At 34.8% G+C, this 13551-nt stretch overlaps 1 pseudogene; it reads right to left on the bottom strand.

Annotated features, from left to right (window-relative positions):
- Positions 1-7590: 7590 nt before the first annotated feature.
- LOC143530395 (hyperosmolality-gated Ca2+ permeable channel 4.1 pseudogene) lies at positions 7591-10603 on the bottom strand (annotated as a pseudogene).
- Positions 10604-13551: the final 2948 nt, after the last annotated feature.

Raw genomic sequence — 13551 nt, forward strand, 5'->3', positions numbered from 1 at the left:
TGGACAAAAGAGAAGTTATTGTCAACCAATCAATTTCCCATAAAATATTATATTATGGTAATGTTATTTGTATTGAATAGAATATATTATCGCCTTAAAAATTTCTTGAAGAAAATAAGAAAAGTGTGATTTTCTCAAATCGGTAGGCCGCTCACTACTGATAATGATGATGAATATAATCACACCGTTAAAACTCCAAACTCTCGAACCTAATACCAAAAACTCTGGATCATCATCTAGTAACAATTTACAACTCAGCTCTCATAGTGGAAACGTCGACCCAATTCGACGTAAAATAAAGATTTTGTGAGATTAAGCCTTCGAGCATCCATCCTCAATTTTCGTTAAAAGGAAATTTCGATACCCTTGACATCTTTAAGATCAAATAAAAATTGTTGGGACTAGAGAACCTAGTTATCGTAATAATGGTTATTTTAAATGCATACGATAACAATCTTGTAGGATCATTACCGTATTGTGTTGCATACTACTGAATTTGAAATGACACATGGTCATTTTACTAATCATTGAATGTAATACATTTCAAGTTTTATTTTTGTTCACCCTGTACTTTTAGACCTTACCCCCAAACTGAATTTCACTTGATTTATCAATTGCACCCAGCAATGAATGCACGATCTTTCATCTAGAATTCGTCACCTATGATTTCGTTATTTTCTTCCTTTAGTAATGATAACTAACACGCAATTGGTACTAATATCGTTACTTGGTAGCAAGATTTCGTAGCATAGAATTATAATTAACATTTCTCTTCGTTAATTTGAGTCGAACCTCCTTGGTTCTCACAACACTCAAGTTCCTAAATAGGATTGAATAGTTTGACCTTAAACATATTATCTCGATTACATTCCAACCTAAATTTCGATCATTAGTTACATGACACGCATCATGCATATCCATACTAATGCTCAGAGTCTTATTCGTACGATACACTAATTTTGCGATGTTTAAAGAATTAAACACTCATTAATTTGGTATCTTTCAATGAATAAGTTGGTCTAATGTAAAGGGACCCCATCTTTGTTCCTATTGACCACCATTGAATTTACATTTCAGTTGTATTGCGTATATACACAAATTTTGTCATTCCCTCATATAACATCACAGTGTTGCCACTTCAACAAATAATGATGGTTGTTTTTAACAGTAACGGATCAACGTCTTATTATGTCTACGCTTACTTGCAATTAAAGATGAGTATAGTCTCGTAAGACTTACGCTCGAACACAAAAATAAATGTGATTTACTAATGTTCAACGGCAAGTCGACCTATTCCTTAGCTGGAAGAACATTAAGTAATATGGAACGAATGTGTTATCAGTACAATTTTTAAAGTTATATTGTGACTTCTACTTCTTAGGAAGTTACGTAATCGAAGAAAAATACTCCAAAGTATTTTGTACTAACAAATCGTCATTGTGAAAATCTGAGCACTCTAATGAAAATGTGTGCTTGGTGTTCTTAGATAGAAATAATAAATATATATATTTAAGCACAACCAATCATATGTTAAAGGGTATTATACAATACTTTTGACACTAGAGATTAAATCTTAATCGGATGCTTGTATTGTGAAGTTATATTAAGTTATACCTAATACTTATGCTATAACAAAGTGTGATAGTAGTTCACACACAACTCCATGTAATCAGTTGATCACGTATATGGTAAAGTATATATGCGAACCATGTTCATAAACATAGTCACGACAAATTATATATAGTCACGCCGAATTGTATATAGTGATGTTGAACTATGTGAAAGACTTACCTTCCATATTTGATCCTGATTGCATTTTTGGAAAACTTTAATGAGCAACAACTCCTTGTCAATCAAAGATAGTGTTAAGGTGTTATCCTTTGTATATTCATCAACTTCATATTCTTTGACAACTGTGCAGCGTTTGCAACCAGAATATTCTAAGATCTTTAAGTATCATTGTAGCTACGTCTACCAATTCTTTGACCCTATTGTGACATCATTGTTTTCATAATCTATTTGATTCTAGCATACAATATTTACCAACCTTTCGTGGTAAAGAAATATTAAACGTTTAGGTTCTTCTGTATAATGACATTTAGCATTTATGTAATACTGAATGAATGTTTGTGCTTAAAGTGTAGTAGATCCCTTAGACTCTAAGAGATAATCTTAGGATAAAATTCTTTACGACTCGTCATAAAGAGAAGCAATATAAAGAATAGGTGTTTGCATAAATCACTTTTCAAGATGCAAAACGCACAGAATTGTAGTAGTCCGTCTGAAGACCGGCTGCTATCATTTCGGAAAAGACTAACTTAGAAGGATGGTAAATATGGATGCGGATATCAACAAGATAAATTCCTTCTCATGTCAGAGACAGGATTAACCTCAAAGAACCAGTGCTTAAACTAGAGGCAAGATCTGGTAGTTTACTTTGATAGACTTATCAAAGTTTGGGTGTGTGCTTACATAATGAAGTAGAGTATATGCTTATGCACGGCACAATTGCACTCATAAAGATAACTACTTGACTTGTGATCAAAACTTAATTAAGGATCTTGATAGAAAAATCCATACCATGATAAGTATCTAACGATGTTGTCTCAGGGAAGATAACCATACCATTAATAAGAGATATTGTCGTTAATACCGACTAAATATTTTATTCAAATCAGAAACGTGCACCTAGTGATGATAAAGAATTTGAAAATTTATATAAAGTTACGATACTTACAAGCTACCAAGTTAATTCAAAGCATTAGAATGTTATATCCTCTATGCCCAGTCGAATCTCGAGGACGAGATTCAAATAAGGTGGGGAGAATGTGATACCCGGAAAAATAAAAAGTATTATTATATTCCATAAACGAGATGAAGGCATGTTTAGGCTAGATTAAGTGAAGACTAAGACCCATAAGTCAAATATAGTATTTTAAGCTTGGAATGAAGGGAATATATACATTGTAAAACGTGTGAGAAGTGAGACGGAATAAAGAAATTCCGGTGATAAATAACGGATAAACGAACGTATTCGGTTAAACGTGTGAAAATTCAACCCGACATTCGAGAAAGTGTCCAGGGGTGAATCCATCTGAATATTTTAGAGGATCGAAAACCGAGAACGCAGGCAAAAACGTGGCTCAATTCTGAGTTATAACGAAGTGGGAAAATGCAAATTAGTATTTTCGAACACGATCGTTAAAGCACATGTACCGATGAGCTTGTGAAAGTTGATATTATCTCCGTATTTGAGGTTTATTATTCAGGTAAAGTAAATCAAACAGACACCGTAAGTTTGGATGAGTTGTTTTTGGGAAAACAACTACATTATTTCTATTAAGTTCGGAGTAACACGGAACCGACACCAGGGTAACGATCATCAATAATTTATTAGCGGAAATCATAAGCTAGCGAGACAATTTTAAGTCGAGATTGAAATAAACATTTTGACGAAATATATTTGAAAAATATAACGTCACTATAGGTAGCGGGTTCGTTGAAGCGAGAGATCGAAATGCGATCGCAAAACGCGTTTAAAACCGCACTATATAAGTGGGCCTACCCCCACTTTACATTCATTTCAACCTCATAATTCTGCATTTTAGAGAGAGAAAGTTAGAGAGAGGTTAGAGATTTCAGGAAAGGTGGCCGGCCGCCGATGGCGGTCCGGCGGCGGCCGACGGTGGCCGGTGGTGGTCCGGCGCGGTGGTCCGGTGGCGGCCGAAGCCCGTCTTCTACCCGGAACCATTTTTCGACGTCCCGAACGCGATGGTAAGCTTCGTTTGTCCTAAATCTGAGCTTAAGTTCGTTAAAAACTCGTTTTAAAATCTGGACAGATTGTATTAGTCTTGCATGTCCACAAAGATCGGTCTATAACCGAAGATCTAACGGTCCGATCATCTTGATATTTTTACAGAGGGTTCATAACCCATAGATAGCCATTTTGAACGGTGGAGATGAGGATCGGAGTTGCTTAGGCTGGGTTTCTAAACCCGTTTTAGTGTTCAGCTCGCTGGGCGGATTTTGAAAACGCAGCTCTGAAGAAATGTTGATTCCCGAAGATCTGACCATCGGATCTAGCTGAAATTTTCGGTGAACCTTCCTAACATATAGATATTTGATTCCACCTAAGGGATCGATGATCAGAAGTTTAGATTGTGAGTTATAAGCTTCGTAAGTTACTGGTCAAATTTTAGAACGCAAATAGTTATTTAAAACGAGTTGCATGTAGGTTTTGAGGTGTCGTATGGACGATCCGAGACCGGAGAAATGTTCGTGAGTTAAAAATGAATGCATTGGTAATCTCAGATCACAATGAATGCGGGTTTTGAGCAGATTTGTAGACTCGCACTGCACGAAGTTTGATAAAGTTAGATTTTTGATAGATTGGTTTAGTGTTAATAATTATAGTTTGGACTACTAAAATGTGGTAGATGATTATTTTAACTATAGTTAGTTTACAAACGGACGTTAAAATCAAGAGTATAAAAGTGAATAACAAATATAAATTCAAGACCACACGTGATAAAAATGGTACAATTGAGACCTGGACGATTTCGTGCGTTTGTATATATATATATAATTATAAACACGATATTTGGACCGGAATTGTTTATCCAGACAGTGACCACAATTAATATTAAAAATAAATATATACTTTTAGAAAATGTAAATTTTTATATAAAATATGAAAACAAAGTTTTCATATTAAGAATATTAATATAACATGTTTCGGTATAAATAATAATAACGATTATATTATGTTTTGTAAAGAAAGTGTTATATAATATATTTGTCAGAATTCAAACACTCGTCTATTAATAAAAGAATATTATATTTTAAAATAACTATATATACTTTTATTAAATAACGTCCAAGTGTAGTTTCAAAATCATATATTAGTTTTACAACGATTATTTGAAACGATGGTGTTTCAATATATTTATAAGATATTTTAAAACATTCGATTCAGCTGAGATTTTTCCTAAACAATAAAAGTTTGTAATTTAGTTATTAAAATTACAATAATTAAGACACGTGGGGATAAATAAATTAAGTTATGATAGGATTCCATTTGTATATATGTTTATGTGTTAATATACTTGGTATTAAACATAGGAATCCGGTTATCATTTGGATGACTATTAATAAGATCTTGACGTTGATTGGCATATTATCACACATAAATGTTATTTGAGCTGAGGCAAAGGTGAGTTTTCTCATAAATATTATCACACATAAATGTTTTTTTTGGAGGGGGGGAGTATGTAAAGAAAAGGGATATATATTTTACAAATTGTGTTAAATGGGATGAGTCATTATAAAAGGAAAAACCGTTAACCTAAGAAAATGGCCTAAAAATGTTGGTAGATCTATCGGAGCGACGCCCCCACTCTTCCAGTCGCTCTGGTTGAGAAGGTGGGAATATTTTGATTTTAGTATGTTTCGAGTTTATTATAATGATAGTCATACATGTGTTGTACTCTTTGCTCGTTTACAACTAACACGTTTTGTTTAAGAAATATATAGCTATGTTTGGAAAAGTGGAAATTAAATTCTCATTGAAAAGAATGGTGAATAATGAAATTTATCATTGAAAAGAATGATGAATAAATGGGAGTAAAGTTGAGAACTGTTACATCCTGGTTTTTAATTGAGAAACTCACCAACATTCGTGTTGACAAAATTATTTTAACATACTTTTCAGGTAAATGAAGAAAATGGATGCTTCGTGAAGGATTCGGGAAAATTGTATTGTGCGTTTGAATGAATGATAGTTGGACTTGTAATTTAAAATAGAACAGTGCATGTTTGACACGTGTAAAACTCTGATATTTAATAAAGTCCAACTAATGGTTCATTATTTTGAATATGATTGGCTGAACAGCATCTGTCACCGCCCAAATTAACAAAATTAAGTCTTCCGTTGCCAAGTTAACGATTTTGGGGTGTGATAGTTACTGAACCACATCTCTCTCCCGGGATGGGTTTGGCGCAACAAACACAGTAAGTGCCCCGGCAAAATGTTTTTTGTATTGATTCACTTATTGGCACAAGAGTGGTGCATTCTTTAACGCAAGGATGTTCATCACACATTCTTGGAGCGTGATTAAGAGAATAACCACACATATCAGCACCTGCTTGTCAATCAAATAAATTAACAAAAGTATTTAGCAAGTAAGGTGATATGTATTAAATTAAATATGATGACAATAGTTAGGTTTCAACAAGAATTACCATAAGTCTTGCATTCTTCTTTGGGCAAGGCAGAAATACAAGACATAAGATTTAAACAGATGATGTAAAGAAAGACAAAAGACATGATGATTTTCTTCATCTTTAAACTCTAGAGTGTGTAATATTAAAAGTGTAGTATGAACTTCTCACAAAAATACATGGTATTTATAACATTTCAATGTCAGAGTTTATATTCACATAGAGATACTAATTGATTTCTTAGAAATCTGTTATTAAATGATAAAATATATTATATATGGCAAATATTTATGAAATATTCTATTACAAAATTTAATTGTTTTATGAGAAAATACAAATATCGTTTTTATGGAATTCACTAAATTAGGGATTTTAGTTGACTTTGTTTTTTTAACTACACAAAAAATCAATAGTTTTAGTTATGATTTATTCTCCAGTGGCTCCAATAACCAATTCACGATATAAAACAAAATACTAAACAAGTTTTAGTTGGTTAACATAACCGGTTAGTTAAATGGGTCAAGCCACGTATGACTCGACTCATTCGATAAATGAGTCAAAACATGACACAAAATCCAAAAGGAATAATAAGTTTTTGTTTGCAAGTATAACATTTTTATTAAAAGAGTAAACCACACACAACTCATTTAATGATCATGTTTCAATTCGTTATGAACAACACGAACTAAAACTTTAGCCAACTTTAAGGAGCCTTTATTTTACGTGTAACCACCTTATATTTTATAACTTACTTAATAATCATTGTATAAGAAACATATGATAAATAATTAAATAAAAGTTTCTATGAAACTTTTGGATGTTTCTATGAAATATAAAAGTTACAATTGCTATTTAAAAAAAAAATTAAATAAATAACTAATTAAATGAATTCTAAAGTAGTTTAATGTCAAATACTAAGTTTAGTAAAGGAATATTTGAAATACGGAAATAAAATAAAAATAAACTTTGCAAGGAAGTTGTATTAGGCTTATATTTAGCATATATAATCTGCCATGTAATTACCATTATTGTTAAGATCTTTATTAATAAAAGTAAGGAGATTGTAATCTCCATCAAGTTGTCACATCTATGTATCAAAAAAATTTCCAAACTAAATTGACAAACTAAAAACAATATTTTAGATAAAAAGACCCGTATGTGTCAAAATCATTTAGATTTGAAGTGTATTGTGAACCAAATTGATTTAGAAACTGATTTGTTGTATTGGTTGTTGAAAGCATAGTTAAAATATAGAGATTTAAATTATAGAAAATAGTATTTACACCCCCGCGTTGCGAGGTAGGGTGTAAAACTGTGTATTTAACTCTTCGCTTCACTCAAAAAGATGAAGTTAACATAGCGTTAGGACTCATGTGCCTTCCAAAGAGGCAAGCACTGGTATATTACAGAACGATCTAACAAGGACCGGAATGAAAAATCACAGGGGCGGAGTTTCCAGGTTAATGCGCAAACAGCTTTCTTACGTAAGCCTTTTTTAAAAAAATCATACTGAAAGCCCATCAGTTTGGATGACCATTCAAACTCGCTCATCCATTTTGATAATAATACAGACACAGAGACTCAAATAAAATTCCAAATAAGAAAAACAACTTATTTAAGTAATTATAGGTTTATTAATAAAGAAAAAGGCTTTACTGAACTGAACTAACAGAACACAAAAGCAAACAAGCTTCCGATACACAAGCGAATATATCTGTACATCTCAACTCTAGAACTGATAGAAGAAACCAACAAGGTTCATGAATAATATGTATCCCATTCAAACTTTGGTTCAGAGTAAACCTCATAATCCACAGGCCCATCTACCACATTCTCAACACTTTGTATACTCTGCAACAATGCCGGTTGAAACCCATCATTCTCACTAGGCAAAAGCTTATACACCACTAAAACCACAACCGTTAATATCGCCTGCAACTTCATCGAATCCCCTCTAACCGAAAAGAATAATATCATCGACACCAAAAACAAATCAACACAAATCCTCATAATAAACAAAACCGTATCCATTAACCTCCCATCATTGCCAGCAGGAAACCCACGAACTCTGTAAACGAATAAAAAGTTGTACTTGTCAACCACGTACCTGTACCCGAAATAGCTAGTACCCACAGGGACAATAAGTGGAGAAAATGAAGAATAAATTAAAGTCAAGGCGAAAATGGTCAGATTAAACGCGTAGTATTGTGCAAAGTCAAACACTTGTTTGGGTGCAGGTGAGGTCCAGCTAATCGGGTATTCAGAAAGATCTTGTTCTTGTATATCAGAGTTTTCAGTAGAGATTAATGGTCTCTCAAGCCCTTCGGTTTCTCGATTCTCTTCAAGTGCGTACTCCTCATTTCGTTCAGGCACAAGTTGCAACATGTCGTTTTTTCTGAACTTTTTAAGTTTTTTCTTGATCCAAGGTATCGGTGCTAATAAATCAAAAGATATACCTAAAAACGTGCTCGTGATTAAAAACGCCACTGATGAAAGACATGATCTTGACAAGAAAGAGGCACTCATATACTGTTCGATTCGTCTACAATCTTCACCATCCAAATAACACCTACCCATTTTCAAGATTGCACTTTCTAGTGAAGATTCAACCATGGCCCGTAAAAGAATTAGGTTTACCAAAAAGAAGCACACCATCTTCAAAAGTGCAGCCCTTTGCTCACCAGAAACGGTCAAATGCCGTTCAAACTTTGAAAGATACGAAAGAACCGAAGGCACGATTATATACATGCTTACAAAGATAAGAACATTTGGAAGAAACTGGAAGATTATAGTTGCTAACCAGCTTGAGCTTTGTAACCAAGTAAACCACGATTGAGCATGATCCATGGCTTCTGCGTTTATTATCCTACCAGCACTTTGCAGAGCACTAATTACCGCAAGCGGAGAACTGCAAAACAGAAGAAGTAATAACAACCATGTGTTCACAAACCCTCTTCTAAGCCTCAAAGCTAGCGTTCTTGACCCCACATGGTTCCAATAAATATCAGTCGCTAACGGTGCACGTTCAACTCTCCAATGGTTTCTTTGAAGCTGCAACTCCAATACCGAGAAGAACTTCCCTATTCGTTTCTTCCTCTCGCTACAGAAATCTTGAAGCGCTTTATTCGCAGTGTAAACGTCTTTAAACACCACAAACGCAATTCCAGCACCCTTCGCTCGTCCATCTTTATAAGCCGCCATTTCCATTTCCAAATCCGCTCTGCGTTCTTGCAGCTTCCTCAACTTATCCTCATCCGAAAACCCTAACTCATCCTTAATCCGCCTCCACAAATCCTTCAACCCTTGCCATAAAGCTTTCAACTTCCCCTGAATCCCTTCATGAAAATCAACCAAGATCCCATAATTCGTATCCTCATACAACGAAGCTCGTGCTTCCATTTTATTCACTAGTTTCGTGACCTTTTCCCTAACCTTAACCAGATCATTAACCAAATCATCCAAAGCACATAAATCCATAGGAGTAATAACTTTATAAACCTTCCCGGGATACTTATTATTAATATATTCCACTAACGAATCCCGTTCCGGCCCTATGCTTTTCGGTATCCCTTGTATCATTAACGTAAAAATCGCAGACGAATTCGCACTGCTCGGATCACTCGGGTTCCCATACACATCTCTAAACCGAGTAATCCTCAACCTGCCTTCAATCTCATTAATCCCATAATGCACCAACACGACGACAAACACGACAAACATAAAATGCACCCAAAGCAGCCTTGACCCTTTCCCGATATGACTAATGGTGGTTTTCGAGAACTGATCAGCCATCGTTGCGTCCCCGGCGTATAAATTCAAAGGCAATAACACAGCAATGGAAACAAGAGCAATTAAAAGAATAAGGGAGAAGCTACCGCCTTCGATGAGGAGGAACTGTGCGGCATCGGCACCGCAGTGTCGGGCGATCTCGCGTCCGGTGGCGTGCCAGACGGCGAGGAGCTTGGAGAAGATGGCGGTGGGGCCGGGCATGCGGCGGTGGTCGCTGCGGAGCTTGACGAAGAGGAAGATTAAGAGGCAGGTGATGGTGCCGATGGCGGAGATGTTTAGAAGGTACTGGATGTTGCCGTACCATGTGTGTTCGATGATATCGTCTTCGTCGGAGGATGATGATGATGGTGGTGGTGAGAAGATGGTGTTGGTGAAGGTGAATGGTGATTGTGGTGCAAGGTTCATGGTGTGAGTGAATTGAGGCCCACGAACCTTTAATTGGTTAGGGGTTTCAGCGTGGCATGAAGCCAATTGCTGAAATTGATTGTGATCGGATAGGATTGAATTGGATTGGATTGAATTGAATTGAATTGAATTGAATCTAGGGTTAGGGTTTACAGTGGAAACTGAAGTGGAGATGGTGGTCGGGAGAGACAGGCAAGTTGGAGATGGAGACGGAGATGGAGATGGATGAAGGAATCTATTTTATTTGGTTGGTATCGTGGAAGACGTGGAACAAAGGAAACGAGGAGGAACATTAATTATTGTTATTATATTTGGTCATTTAGAGACTAGTGTCACCGAGACAACCCACACTCCGTGTAGCGTATCAATCGGTCTGTTTATAATCAAGGTTTGTTGGTTTCGTCTTATCTTGGACTCATTTGGCGAGCGGCAACAGCTCACAACTAGCGATATGTTCGTCGTACAAGCACGACTAGGCATGTACGCATTCTTTCCCGTTGAGGTTGTGTCCAATGAAATCCGGGACGAGACAACAAACCCAAGCTTCGCCTCTAAATAGTTGAGATGAGTACTGAATCTTTTGAATCTCTGTACATTGACTAATGATGACGACGGACTCGATTTATTCAAGCTATCGTAAAGTTGATATGACACCTTTGTCGCCATAGAATTCTTTTGGTCCATAGGCTTTGAAATCCTTGAAGTTACAGCCTTGGATTACTAATTGTTTCTTGAATTTACGGTTGAATTTGCTATCAACGTTGGAACTACGAACGCTTTCATCTTGATGAGAAGGATTTCGGTATGGATGAGTTCTAACGGTATTGTTTGAATGTCGAGATTTACTTTTATGGCGATGCGAGCATGCGAAGTGCAAAGTGTGCTATCAAAGCGTCACATTGCGCCCATCATCAACGCCGTCGTCCTCGCACGAGCCCCCACTGGGTGTATGTTAGGCATAAAAAATTACTATGGAAGTTTATCTCTTTATAAAGAGCTTTCAAATATTTCTCACTTTTCATGTGTGATGAGTTTTATCTTTCTTATTTATACGCATATGGAATGCTTTCACTTTTTTTCATCTTTCCATCTGGGATGGATTCTTGTTCTCATTTCTTAATATGGGATGAACTTACTTATTTATATTTTTATATCCTTCATTTTTTTATTTCCTTAATTAAATTTTTCAATCACTTATTTCTAAGAATATTTTTGATCCTTCAACTTTAATAAGTTAAATTTTGGGAATGTTACATTTATTCCATTTGACACTTTTAGTTTCCTCGCACCTGAAGTTGTGGAGTTACTTAGCCAAGTTCAGCGGGTCATGCATAGTAATGTTATGACTCCAAGATTAACCAATGTAGTTTTTAAAAGATTGAGTTTTGCAATTCAAAATGAGATAGTGACACAGCTGTTGTACGTCTGCCTTCTGTTTTGATGTAATCACTAAGTTTCTAATTGATTAAAAGTTGAAATATGTAAAATGATCTCAAACCATATTATTATTCGTGTCAAAGATCTCGACTCTAACTTGCACACATATAATTTGGGATTGACCCAAACACAATCCGTGTAACCCATTTATGAAAAGTGTTAAAAACAAACTTGATATAATTTTAGAGTCGGTAAAGTAAATGAGTAACATGAGTCTTCTTGTAACAAATATATAAAAAAATCTTGAAAATGTATTGGAAATTATAAAAATGGAAAACAGAAAAAACACAGATAAAAATATAATTATAAAAGTTTATTTAAATACATAAACGGGTTAGTAGGTCAATCTGAGCCCGAGTCATTTAAAAACAGGTTGTGTTAGTTAACTCACACCCGACACGTTTTCCTAACGGGTCGTGTTAGTTGACCCAAAACCTGTTTTTTCATGCCTTGTTTGTCATAACCGCCGACCCTATTTAGATGTAGTATTTAGGGGTGTTCTTCGGGTTCGTTTTTTTGGTTTCGGGTTTTTTGGGTCGGGTTCTTCGGGTTTCAAAGTTTTAAATCTTGACCCGAAACCCAACCCGAATCTCTCACGGGTTTTCGGGTTCGGGTTTTTTCAGGTTGGGTTAATCGGGTTTCGAGTATCCTATAAAAAAAACAAAAACAAATAAATTTTAAAAGCTACAATGCTAAAACTAAAATAACATATTATTGTTTGCTCTTAAGCAAATAATCAAATAATAAATCAACATAACTTGATAAAATAATCCAAAAGAAGAGTAAAATTAACTCGAACCATAATCGTTTTCAATCGGGTGTGATTTAGTTGTTCGATTACGGTTGCTATTAGTAATAAACGGAAAACTTAAGTTAACAACAAACAATCGATCTATAATAGTTGTAATGACATCGATTATGACTATATTTTGATAACTTTAATGGCTAAGACTAAGCATATTATACATAAATATATATTTAATTTCAAAACTAAAAGTTTGTTCGGGTTATTCGGGTTGACCCGAAACTTATAAATCAAACCCGGGAACCAACCCGAATTACTTCGGTTCGGGTTTGGGTTAGTCTTTTCTCGGGTTCGGGTTTTTCGGGTCGGGTTATTTCGGGTTCGGGTACGTGTTTTCTCGAGTTGGGTTTCGGGTTTCGGGTAAAAATGACAGCCCTAGTAGTATTGTTTAAATAAATATTTTATTAAGTTTTTGATGATTTTACAAATTCACAACTATAAATGATTACCCGTTAAATCCTACAAATAACTAATTGATAAGGTCTTAAAAAATGAAATACATACAAACATTACTTCTATTCATGGAAATAGAAAAATAAATTACTTTGAAAATGACCACACTTATAAATATATAAAACTCAAAACGAGTTATCAGAGTTGAATTCAACTCTTTTACACGCTTGGTAATTTGGTATAGATATAAGACTTATTATATGTTTGTATATACTAGTTTTTACAATATAATCATGACTAATTTAAAAAAAAATGATTTATACTTGGTGAAGGTTGCCGAAGACAAAATAGCCTTTCCTTGGCTGTTACATATTCTGTCTTTTTATGTTTTATATGTACACGCTTGGCCACAGAAGCTTATTCATCAATTGATTTAACTATGAAACCTAAAATGACGTGATTTTAGAAAAAAAAATTATGTTCATGTACGTATACTGTTGAAT

This window comes from Bidens hawaiensis, unplaced genomic scaffold, assembly GCF_021521415.1.
Source record: "Bidens hawaiensis isolate Kalapana, Puna unplaced genomic scaffold, B.hawaiensis_p1.1 tig00008945_1, whole genome shotgun sequence".
In the NCBI taxonomy this organism is placed as follows: domain Eukaryota; kingdom Viridiplantae; phylum Streptophyta; class Magnoliopsida; order Asterales; family Asteraceae; genus Bidens; species Bidens hawaiensis.